The following is a 13185-nucleotide window of genomic DNA, read 5'->3' as shown; positions in this document are numbered from 1 at the left end:
TTTTATCTATAAAATAATAATAAATGGTTCTTAAGTGAGTAGGCATCTGTGGCAAGCACAGTGTCAGGCACAGAATAAATCCTTAAAAACTTCCCTAATAAGACATTAAGTGCTTGATTTAGGACAAGGGGAATTTGGCCAAATGTGGAGAATAACTGCATTGACTATTAATATTTAACTTTGCTGCATTTGCAAACATTTCAGGTAGGCAGACCTCCCTCCATAGTAGAAACACTTATTCAAGGCCACAGCCACATACAGCAAGCTGGCATCTCTAGCTACTGCTGCTTTGAACATCAAATTGTTACAGAGTCAGAACTCATGTATGAGCAATTACTTCCTTAATATTCTTAAGGACAGTGCCCCTTAGTTCTCTATAAACTAGGTCTACTGTGACAGAAACTAAAATGATTGCTTAGGGACCACCAGACCATATCCAAGTGGCTTCTTCACAGCTTGAACAATCTTCAGGTCTGTGCCAAGTGGCAAATAAGATAGTCGTAAGTGGAGGAGAGTTCAATTATTTGAACAATCCCATGTGTATGTCCCACGGGTTTCTATTAGATTTGATAGTTGCTTCTATTGTGAATTTATGCCCCAAGTAGCTAGCCATGCAGAATGTTCTAAAATAGGCAGCAACAGTGCTCCAATGCTCACGTATTTCTCAATGTAATGGCTGCCGCTCTGCTCAGTACAGCAAAAATACAAACTGTAGACTTCTTATAATTTTTTAGTGCAAAACTTAAAACTATTCATCTCCCTGTGTATAAAATACTCTGCTACATTAACATTTTTATTCAGCAGAGGCCTGTTATGTTTCACTCAACTGTTAGTAAACTATGGTTCATGTCAAATAAACTTCTTCTACTAAGCAGTGATATTTATAAAATGACATCTCCTGGAGGTAACCACACATCTTGAAACAGATTCATTGAGTATAATATAAAGTTGTTTTGAGGATTATGTAAAGATTTTATGGTTGATTTTGCCCCCAATAAAAAAACCTTGGTATATACATAATTACATAAAGTTATTAGTATGCCTATATGTTCATATGTACACACATTTATACATATTTGTTGTTAAATTTAGAATAAAATGTATTTATACATCTCTATAACCAACACAGAAATATAAAACATAGAAAGAAAAATAAATAAATACATGTCCAATGAATAACAGGGAACTTCTAAAATTTATATATGTATTTTTGAAGATAATTTTTTTCACTATAACATTTTATTTTTATCATAATAAAAGTCCCCTTGCACAGTGCTAGTAAAAATATATAGAGAGAAGATACAAATACATGTAACCACTCCTTATTGAGGTAAAGGGCAGAGCCAATGCAAGAATTTGTAAGCTTTGGAATCCATAAGCATTACCAGGTAGAAAGAGCCAAAATGAAAGACACTCAGGAGAACAAGCCAATGTAAATAAAAACTCCTTGGTACAAGTAAATGCAGATTGGAGCATAAATTGTGTATTTCTTTGAAACACCACAGAATCCAGATTTTAGAATTGAAAGGGATTATGTAGATCATTCCTAGGCAAAGGGTGGCAACTTCAAATGCCTCAGGGGCTGGTCAAATAACAAGAACACAAGGGTGAAAGTTGAAATGCAATGATGGGGTCAAATGGGAATGCATGCTTCTCTGAAACAAACAAAAAAATAAAAACATTATTCTGGATCAGAATCAGCAAGTGCATCATCTGATTTCAAACCCTGATCAAGTCCAAACACATCATTTTACAGATAGGTAGACAGAGGCCTGGAGAGGTGACTGCCTTCCCCAGGCCATATAACTAGCTAGAGGCAGAGCTAGACATGACTGCAATCATCTAACAAATACGTGAGAAATTACTCTCCACCTAGCACCACTACATGCTAGACAAAAAGAACACAGTGGACAACACAATGCAATGTTCAACAGAATGCAGTGTTCAGCACAATGCGATGATCAACACAATGCAGTGATTAACACAATGCAGTGATGGAGGCAAAAATGGTTTCTGGCCTTTTTAGGGCTACAGTTGAGGGAGAGACAGAAATTAAACAAGCACTTTCGAAACTAAGAGAATATGTACTAGAACGAGGAAGTTGAACATATGGCAGAACCACACTGAAGGAACACCCAACCCAGAAGTGTCCTCAGGCATCTGTATGTGAACAGCATGTGTGAGAGCAGAAGGAACCAGACAAAAACTTCAGAGCAAGAACGAGAAACAAGGCTCATGGGAAAAGTGGCTTTCAAGACATTTATCAGTTCTTTCATTGTAGTGTTAACACATTCTTTTTCACACATTATATTAATACTCTGTGGATTTATCTATCTTTAATGAAGGTCCTTCTCTGGTAGCTTTAAAATTGCCTGGTTCTGTAGGAATCTACAGGATATTATATCTATATTAGAGGCTTGATGCACGTAATTTGTGCATGGGTAGGGTCCCTAGGTCTGGCCGATCTGTGGGGCAACTGGCGGGGCGATCGCCCCTCCCCCCCAGCACCCACCTTGGCTAGCCTGGTGCCACCCACTTGCTGGCCCTGTCCCCCACCACCACTCACTTGCTCTGCTCCCACTGGCACCTACCTTGGCTGGCCTGGGGCCTGTTGACTGGGGGCAGCGCCTGTGTTGGGCGTCTGCCCCCTGGTGGTCAGTGCTTGTCATAGCGACGGGTCATTCCACTCATCTTTCTGCTGTTCAGTCAATTTGCATATTAGGCTTTTATTATATAGGATTAGATGTGGGGGATATGCAACAAGTCTGGCTACTGCCTTTCTTCAAGGAGTGACAGTCTAATGGAGAAATAAAGCATCTATCCCAGTATTTACACTAGAAAATAGTATGTCAGTCTCATGAAATAGTGACAGCAAAACTGAAACTGCCAGAATGAGTAATACAGATAATGAATACAATTGGATCTGACACATTATTTTGTGAACAGTAACTGGAACATGCTTTTAAGAGCCTCAACATTAATTTTTCTATGAATTATCTTTCCTACAAAGTGGTTAATATAGTGTTTTTAAAAGGCTTTCTTCTATATGTTGGTGGTGTCTGTCATCCTCCTCCCCTGCTGTGACTGTCACATATAAAGATGAATATATTTGCAGTCACTAAAAGTAGTTGCAAGACCTTTGATTACCATATGTAAAATATTGCTGTATTTCCAGCATTTGAAAGTAACTGAGAAAATGTTGACTAATTAATGAGTTATTTTAATGCCTGGAATTCAAACAAATTAAACAACAAAGACTGACAAAAATGGCCCAGCTGGCGAGGCTCAGTGATTAAGCATCAACCTATGAACCAGGAGGTCATGGTTCGATTCCCACTCAGGCGATATGCCCAGATTGTGGACTCAGTCCCCAGTATGGGGTGTACAGAAGGCAGCCAATCAATGATTCTCTCCCATCATTGATGTTTATATCTCTCTCTCCCTCTCCCTTCCTTTCTGAAATCAATAAAAATATATATTTTTAAAAAAGATTGACAGAGGTAATTTCCTAACTACTAGAAGATGAAATTTATTCTTGTAAGAAAAAAAACTTTAAAAAACCCTAGAAAATACTGTATATGAATGTTCAAGATGTTTTCTGTTTCAGCTATGCATATATAGTGTTGTTCATATACTAAGATACACTTCATTTTGTCTGAAATAATTAAACAACAATAAAGTAGACTCATAAGATTTTGTTTCAGTCAATTTTGCATAAATATACCAATTCTTAACATTATCATCATCTATTATTGTCTCACTGTTCTAATTAGTTTACCTAAAATATCTCATTTATTCCCCACAACTCTACAAGCTGGATGCTATTGTTACTCCTACTTTATAGAATTCAAACACAAAACATAACTTGCCCAAATGCACACAGCTAATAAGTGCTAGTCAGAATTCAACCTAGAAGTGTGATCCCAGAGCATACACTCTAGTCCTCTATTAAATAACATATCAAATACTTTATTTGGAGAGAATAAGACTGAATTTTCAGTAATAATGCCTTCTGTGGGCATTGAAATTATCAGATATTCATTAAAATCTATCATACATTACAAGAAATATATTCAACATAATTGAAATTTCTCAGTAAGATAAAAAAGAAAATACAAGTTTTGTGCTTTTATGCTCCGTTCTAAGTTCAGTACTAGTGACTGCTAGGGGGTAACTGATCACTAAAAAATGTACACTTCCTGAATACTGTTTCCTCTCCCATGGTCTGACACCAACAAAAGGGGGAGGGGGATCCTTATGGGCTGGGAAAGATAGACTAACCACACAGCAAAAGGCAAAAAAGAATGCAAGTGTACAATACTAGGGGTTTAAATGTAAAATGACTTAACATATAGATGTTATCAGTCATTTTAGAAGTGGTTTCTTAGCTATGACAACAAAAGCACAAGTAAAAAAAGAAAAATAAATTTGTATAAAATGAACTTAATCAGAATTAGAAACTGTTGTGTGTCAAGGGACATCATCAAGAAAATGAAAAGGTAACTCACAGAATGGGAAAAAATGTTTGAAAACCAAATATCTGCAAAGGGACTTGCATGCACGATATGTAAAGAACACTTTAAATATATAAAGTACAACAAAAAACAAGTAATCCAACTTAAAAATGGGGTAAGGATTTGAGGAGTAATTTTTCTGAAGAAAACATACAAATGGCCAATAAGCATATGAAAAGATACAACTCAAAACCATGAGAAGCTATTTTACTGGCACCAGGATGGGGAGAACAAAAACAACAAATAACATCTTATCAAGGGTGCAGAGAAATGGGGACCCTCACATTGCTGGTGGGATTGTAAAGTGTCACAGCTACTTTGAAAACGTTTTGGCAACTCTTCAATGCATTTAACATAGAGTTACTATATGACCTAGCAATTCTACTCCTAGGTAATATACCCAAGATAAATTAAAACATATGTCCTACACAAACTTGTATGTCAATATTTATAGTAGCATTATTTGTAATAGCCATGAAGTAGAAACAACCCTAATATCCATAAACTAATGAATGAATAAATAAGAAGCCAATCACAAAAGACTGCATCTTATATACTTCCATTTGTATGAAATGACCAGGATAGACAAATCTATAGAGACAGAAAATAGATCAGCAGCTGCCTAGGGCTGGTGGGTTGAGGAGCAGGAGGATAGAGAGTGATTCTAATGGGTACAGAGTTTTTGTGGGGGAGCAATGAAAATGTTCTATTAGATTGTGGTGATGGCTGCACAGCTCTGTGAACGTACTAAAACCCACTGAGCTGTACATTTTAAATGGGCAAGTTTTATGCTATGGGAATTATATCTTAGTAAAGCTTTTAAAAAAATAATAAGCTGGTTTCCTCAAAAGTTGATTCTGCAAAAAAATCTCTATGTTGGCAAGTTCATTTTTAGCATGATATACATAATTATAAACCATCTTGACATCTATGTTATAATTCCAAGAAAAGTTAACTTATTTCTGAAGGTCATACTCAGATACCCTAACATCCCCTGGGAAGTTAAAGTGTTGTCCTAGGTAAAAGTTGTCCTTATTTTCTCAGGCATAAATCTACTTTCAGAAACTTGTCTTAGCTCACCTGAGTCAGTGCTGAGCAAGGCATATATAATTTGAGAATTCCATTCTTGGTAGGAAGTAAGGTCTAGATTCAGCTCAATTAGGTCATAATAGAGACAGAACAGCCACTCATTTCAATCAGTATAATCCCCAGACAGTAAAATCAAAGTAACAATAACCTAAACTTATAAAATTAGCATATTGTACTTTTGTATTTTTCTAGGCAGAGGGACCGTGGCTTTCATCTGATTTTAAACGTTTTCTTTTCTTTTTCTTCCTTTCTTTTTTTACTTCAACATACTAAGAACCACTTGTCTGAGAACATAAAACTAATTTTTTTTCCTCACCGGGAATTTCTTTTGTTTTTATCGGGGCACATTTCATCTTGTCAGGGGACACATATCCTAAGGCATATGAAACAACATAGCTGTTGCAAATTTGGATGTACTTAGCTTTAGTTTTTACCATAACACTGATTGCTTAAGATTACTTAAGAAACAGAAATGCTAATGCATGCCATTATTTCTAAAATACCCACAAAAATAATCAGCTTTAACTATTGAGCCTGCACTCTTCTCTTAAAAATTAGGATGTGGTTCTCTATATCAATGCTTCAAAAAGTCAAAAAAATAATAAATTTTATTATAAAAAATAGATGTCATTCAGGGAGAGTTCATAAACCCACAGAAATGATTGCCTATAGTAGCAGTGTGATTCTATGTGAACCTCAGAGAAGAGAAAAAATAAATCACTCATAACTTAGTCATTGCTTTCATATGCACAGTCATTTTCCTGTAACTGATATGAATGTCTCTAGGAGAAATATAAGATGTCAGAAGTATTTCTGACTTACACTTCACTAGCAATACATTTTTTTAACATCATGCATTACTCATTTAGAAAATATTGCACTGAGTTCGGCAGATCTTCCATATGTTGACACATTTCATTATAAAAAAATCATTACCCATGCCCGGCCGGTATGGCTTAGTAGTTGAACATCGACCCATGCACCAGGAGGTCCTCAGTTTGATTCCCAGTTAAAGCATATGCCCGAGTTGAGGGCTTGATCCCCAGCAGGGGGCATGCAGGAGGCACCTGATTAATGTTGATGTTCCTCTCTCATCGATATTTCTATCTCTCTCTCCCTCTCCCTTCCTCTCTAAAAATCAATAAAAACATATATTTTAAACAAATCATTACCCAAATCATCATAAAAAGTCTTTACATGTTGGGATGCTGTCACATTAATAGTAGCATATACAAGTTTCCCAGTACTTTTATTTGAATGTTTGAATTTTATTATTGGTAACAAATATTGTCAGTTGTTTTCCTTGAAGTGACAAGCTCACCTTGTTTATTTTTGATAAAATGTCTGCAAAATACCAAAGTATGCATAAGTATAGTTTATATGCCAATCATTCTTTCAAGTAAACATGATGTTCCACAAAAAAAGGCTAGTTTAGCTAGCAACTCAAATTATCCACATGAGCTTTTCCTCAAGGCAACCTTGTACGTTTGATATGCAACAGAAGTGCTTTATGCATACCTCCCATTTCATCACATAGAATATTAAAAAGACCATAGTGAAGAGTTACAATTTCATATAAGCCATAATCTTTTCTGCTTCATCAAGGGCATGCTTAAGTAAAACTGCCTGCTCTTCCTCCTCTCCCCTCTTCTTTTCTTAACTTGAGTGTGTGGCAATGAAGAATACAATCAGTTTGGTGGTACTGCTTTGATTTGTGCTAATACTTCAGAAATTTCACTCACCACGGATTGCTGCACCATCAATGCAAATATCAACACAGTGAAAAGGACATAGAATGCCTTAACATTATTATGGAAATAGTTTTGCCCCCAGACTCCTGACAATGATTCAAGAATCCCAGGAGTCCGCAGATCACACTTTAAGAACCAGGATTTATATGATACATTGGACTATAATATTGGGGCCAAGGATCAGCTTGTTGGCTTCTTGAATTAATAGACATAAACACTGAAGCTTAAATGTCTAAGTGACACAATCAAAGCCATACAGTTCCTGTGCAATTTCCACTGCATTCTGTTTCTAAGAAAGTACTTTAAATTCTGAAGTTCTGAATCTGAATACATTTCATAAACAATTTTGACTATTAAAAATGTTCAACAGACCCCTCCTTGCTCTTTAAGGGTCCAAATTTACTTTAGCATTTTTTGTTTTGTTTATTCAGGTACTGTTTAAGGCAAAAACTTTTTCTGAATATTATAGAAAATATCCAGAAGCAAAGAGTTTTATCATGGGATTATAAATAGTGTATAATTTTGACCTACAGTAAATCTTAGGGCCAATTTTGTATTACAACATTACTGAGACACATTGATGCTTTAGTGCCTGACATTATGTTTATAATACTTTTTCAGCAGAGTGTTTGTTGTGTTTCTATATTCTTGATGCAAATTGTTATCCATAAATATGGTTATAGATTGAAAACATTTTCAGCATTTCACAGGATAGGAAAAAAAAGGAGATGTGTTTAGAGTGCTCCGTTAGACACAGGTGTAGTCGCTATACAAATAGTTATATTTGAGAGATGCTATCTGAGTGCCCAAATTAAATTAAAGGGTACTAAGTGCTTTATAATCCAAGAATCCAATGAGTTTAATAAGTTGAGTGAGAAATCTAGTAAACCCTACCTGATAAAGTTAAAAGTCATGATCACCAAGAGAAGCTCCAAATGCTACACATCTATACCCTACTTCAGGAACACCCATTAGGACATAAGATTGTCTCTTTGGGTCCATTTCAACATCTCCTGTTGCTCTTGAAACTCTGTTCTGACCTCCAGAGTACAGGTGGCAGCAGCAATGGATCACTGCAGTAGCAAGAGCAGGTGAAGACCTCCTTATATTCCTAAGTCATGAGCAGAGAAAATGTAGACTGGGCTTCCTTTATTGTTGATACACAAGATCCAAAGCCTTATGTTGTCAAACTGCAATTTCGAGGCTTTGTGGTTTAATCAATGGTCTCTTTCCCTTGTGACACTAATATATGAGGCCACATTTGAGATATGTATATCACAAGTCCCCTTACTTTATTTTCACATAGTAATCTGTTGGACAGTCCACAGAGCTCTAAGAACTGTGATAAAACTCTGTTTTGATAAATTTCTAAACATTTTATTATATTAAAATTTAATATAGACATGAGGATAAAATTGGATTCATTGATTTTTGTCTAAAATAAGTTTTTGAAGAATAGTGATAGAAATGTTTGGTATTGAAACCTGTATAAAGTAATGTATAACATATGCAATTTCTATTTTGACTTATCTCTGTGTAAAGGTAAGGGGTGGAAAGAATTTGCATTTAAATTTAAAAAGTAGATGAATTGACATTTACTAGTGAGATGTGATTTGCTTTCTTTTAATAGATAATAAAATATTGATAGCACCAAATCCAAGAATATTTGGAATACTACAATTTTCATTAATACCAATGTGAGGTGAATTCAGCTTTATTTTATTTTTAAAAAATATATTTTCATTGATTTCAGAGAGGAAGGGAGAGGGAAAGGTAGAAACATCAGTAATGAGAGAGAATCATTGACCAGCTGTCATGCCCTCCCACTAGGGATTGAGCCCACAACCAGGGCATGTAACCTGACCTAGAATTGAACCATGAACTCATCATAGTTTGATACTCAACCACTGAGTCACACCAGCTGAGCTAAAATTTATTTTCAAAGATATTCTTACTCATCAGTTTTAAATTGGTTTTAATTAAAATGATTTGGGGGTTTTGAACATGTCAGGACATAATATTACCCCAATCTATAAAATATTATTCAATGTTTAATATTAAGACTGATATAGTAAAAAAAATAATACATTGAATCATATAATGAATGCTTAGAAATTATTGCTTTAGAAAGCAGATGACATTTTTATTTGGAAAAATCATTTTATACATAGACACTGCTCATAGTGAGGAAATAGGTAATTAACAGAATATTCTTTATTTTCAGACTAATGTAGAAAAATAGTTATAATAAAAATTTTAAGTTGAAAATTTATATGCTAATAAGCATAGAACTATCTTAAAAGTAACATTGAACTTTTAAAAATTCTCTTTAAAGCAAGAGTCTCTTAAACTTAATATTCTTTCCTGTTTTGACTCACTTGCATAGCGGAAAATAGTCCAGTTTAACGCTAACAAGATGGCTCACTGACCATTTTAGTATAAGTGCAGGAAATTAGAGTTTTTTTTTCCACTGTTCACTAGAGCTGTAGCTCTGGGAAATGCTCAGAGCCTCTGAACTGTCCCAGCACAAAGTCCCAGGAAGAGGCAAGGCCCAGGTAAGGAGTGAAAAAAAGGATGGTGAGATGGTTCACCTGACAGCTCCCTGGGAACTGACAAAACCTCGAGCTGTACATAGAGATATCCCTGCTTTCCAGTAGCTCAGACGCAGCTGTCCTTGATAACCAGTTGTTCTCACTCAGGCAGGAGTGAAACAAGAAAAGGATGATCCCTTCAGACACAGAAAGCATGATAGCAAGCAAGCAGGAGGCAAAAATGAGACCTGATCCTAGAAAGCATTGGTCTGTAACCTGCAGTGAATGTCACCACCTAGGCTGTCGCCTGGACCACCTCGGCCAGGACCGCTGTGTGGCAGCTGCAACCCAGGGTGGCATCCCGGGGTAGGCGTCGGAGCATGGCCAGCAGGCCCAGTGACAGTGCAGGGAAGAGGACAGGGAATTAGTGGACTGAAGCCATAGTAACCCGATAAACATGGCCCCGAATCCCTCGCTCTAGGGCACCCCTCTGAGGGGAGAAAGATGGTACCCCGCTCCCCGTTTCCAGGCGCAGCAAGCACATCTCTGGCTGTTATGCTCCGCCGGCACCCTCCTGGGCAGGCAGCCCACCCGGTGACTAGGCTGCTGTGCTCTTCACCCCTGGCCTGTCGCTCTCAGGGCCACAGCTTGGGCTGAGGCAGACGCCATAGAACAACAGAGTCTCACAGAAGGCAGAGTCCCACCTCTAAAGGCTCAGAAGTAGAACAGGATGGCCAAGGAGGCTGGCTTTTTACAAGAAACCTAGGGGATGCTGTTACCAATGCCAGGTGAATTCAACCTTATTTTATTTTTTAAAGATGGTTTCTTTGCCACACGAAAAGAAACCCTTTAGCAGAATATATACAAGAACCAGGAACATGCAATACCTAAAAGGGAGGTATGCTTAAAACAACTGAAACTTGTAATATATTTAAAGTACAAATGGGGTTGTCCAGGCCATAGATTTAAGCATCAATAAATGAAAACCTTTTACTATTTGAGTGAACTGTCAATAAAACACATGAATATACTTCTAAGATACCCCCTGGTGTAATAAATTAAATAGTAACCTCGGGTCAAAAATATTACAATAGCCTTTTGTGTTGAACATTTTCTCTTTTATATGCAAAGACTAAAACACTGAAAAATATGGTACTACATTTGTCTTTGGGCCAAGACTGTTTCACATTTTGAGCAGAGAATTAAGTTTGCACTAAATATTGCCTGCCAGGGCTCTTTTCCAATTTCTATTTCCTACATAGAAAGTATATTGAAGAACGTTCTCTATATTTATTTATACTTCTGAGCATGCCTTTCATCAAGGTCTAAGGGTAATGTGCAGAGAACAAGACTTTACAAGTCAATGGAAGACGGCAATGCACTTGTTCCCTCTCATATAATACACCAGGCAAGGGGACAATGAATCCATAATGGAGTGGAGGGAAAAATTAGTCACAGTCTCGGTAGAAGATTTAGATTTAATCTAAAGTAACGTTCAAGCCCAGCCGCTGTGGTCCAGCGGTTGAGTCTTGACCCAGAAACCACCGGTCGGTTTCTTGATCAGGGCACATGCCTGGGTTGCCGATTGATGATGTTCCTCTCTCTCATCGATGTTTCTACCTCTCTATACCTCTCCCTTCCTCTCTCTGAAAATCACTCTAAAGTAACATTTTTATGTATAAAATATCTTTCACGTTTCAAATTTCCAGGGAGAGGGCAATCTCCTCAAGGGTGCTCTGCATAAAAACTATTACAGAATAGCTACTCAATAAATGAATGAAAATCTGCCTTTCCTGTATACCAATGGTCATGGGGAGGCAGTTGTATGAGAAAAAGTTTGTGACTATAGATTTTTTTCTGAAAGATAAGAAATTATATAATTAAGCTTATCTGTAAGGTATGTAAGGACTCCGAAATAAGTAAACGACCTAAAATGGCATTTTAAGCTTTCAGATTCAGTTGTATCATAAAAGGCAGAAACTCAAAACATGCTTTTTTTGGAAGAGACTAATTTATTTACTCACCAAACATTTTTTTTTTCTCTTTCTAGGCACCCAGGAAATATATGTATATATTTTAAGCCCACTTGCAAATAGATAGGACCTTGTACACAAGAAATTATTTGTTGAATCTATATTTACTTAATGATATTATATTCACCACAATTTTCAATGATAGGAATGTTGGATGAATTTTTCCATCTATTGCCACATATATAAACTCACTTAAGGCTTCAAAATCGCCTGGAAAAATAAATACAGTTACATAACTTTCTGTTTTACGTCAGATTGTGAATGTCCCAGTTGGTTGAATATGCTGATATAGTCAAAGGCACCAAGATTAAATGTTCAGGTTCAAGAATAAATACATTAAATAAACAATGAAATAGAACTAACAACTTTATTCATTGAAACAAACACTGTCATTTAAAACAATCAAAAAGAATGCAAAATTATACATACCAAGTTGTTAATCACAGCACTGTTTATAATACCAAAAGTAAAAGACAAAATAACAAAAACATTTATATATATGTTTATTACTTGGGAAGAGGTTAACCAAGGTGTGTAACTTTCAAATAATAAAATTAACAGACAATTCTAATCTTCATTTTCTAAGACACAAAGAAATGTACAATATCTTAAGGAAATAATATCTATACTATGTTTCCATTTTGATCTTTGCGATTGTATATGTGGAAGAACATACACCAATATGTTAAAAGTGGTTACTTCTGAGTGGAAAATTATGATTTATTTAAATTATTCTTTATGTTTTTCTAAAATTTCTCATTTTTAATAAACTTATGTTTCTATTGTAATATTACAAAAACAAAGCTCTTTTAAAAATTGCTACCATTTGAAAGAAAACCTCAAGCAAATATTTTTCTATAGCCACAACAAAATTAATAAATAATTTATTATATATTTTATTACTTGTCATTTTACTTTCCATTCAGCATTCTGCTTTGAAAGTCTATAGCATTTTAACTTTGTAATATGAGTAATATTTTTCCATTAACACATGATCTCATACTTTTGTATTTACCTTCCCAATGAGATAGAGATGTACATAGAACATTCTTGTCTTTTCCTTCTGGGCCTCACCAATATTTAAATGCCTCAGGAATAGTTGGATTTCTTGTTAACATGATTGTAAACTAATATTATTTCAAAATAATGGAGAAGAGTTATAAACTTTTAAAAGAAATCTAATATAAACCATTTTAAAATTAAAAATGGATGCTTACCTGAAGTTTCAAAGAGTACGGAAACAAATGAATAGCCAAATAAAAAAAAT

At 35.6% G+C, this 13185-nt stretch overlaps 1 protein-coding gene across 4 annotated transcripts in view; it reads right to left on the bottom strand.

Annotated features, from left to right (window-relative positions):
• HS3ST5 (heparan sulfate-glucosamine 3-sulfotransferase 5) overlaps positions 1–13185 on the bottom strand; it is a 250125-nt gene that overhangs the window by 210985 nt on the left and 25955 nt on the right. The gene's annotated exons all lie outside the window — the stretch shown is intronic.

This window comes from Myotis yumanensis, unplaced genomic scaffold, assembly GCF_028538775.1.
Source record: "Myotis yumanensis isolate MYYU_CA2020_CCGP unplaced genomic scaffold, mMyoYum1.0.hap1 SCAF_6, whole genome shotgun sequence".
Lineage (NCBI taxonomy): Eukaryota > Metazoa > Chordata > Mammalia > Chiroptera > Vespertilionidae > Myotis > Myotis yumanensis.
This window is presented reverse-complemented; position numbering and strand designations above follow the sequence as displayed.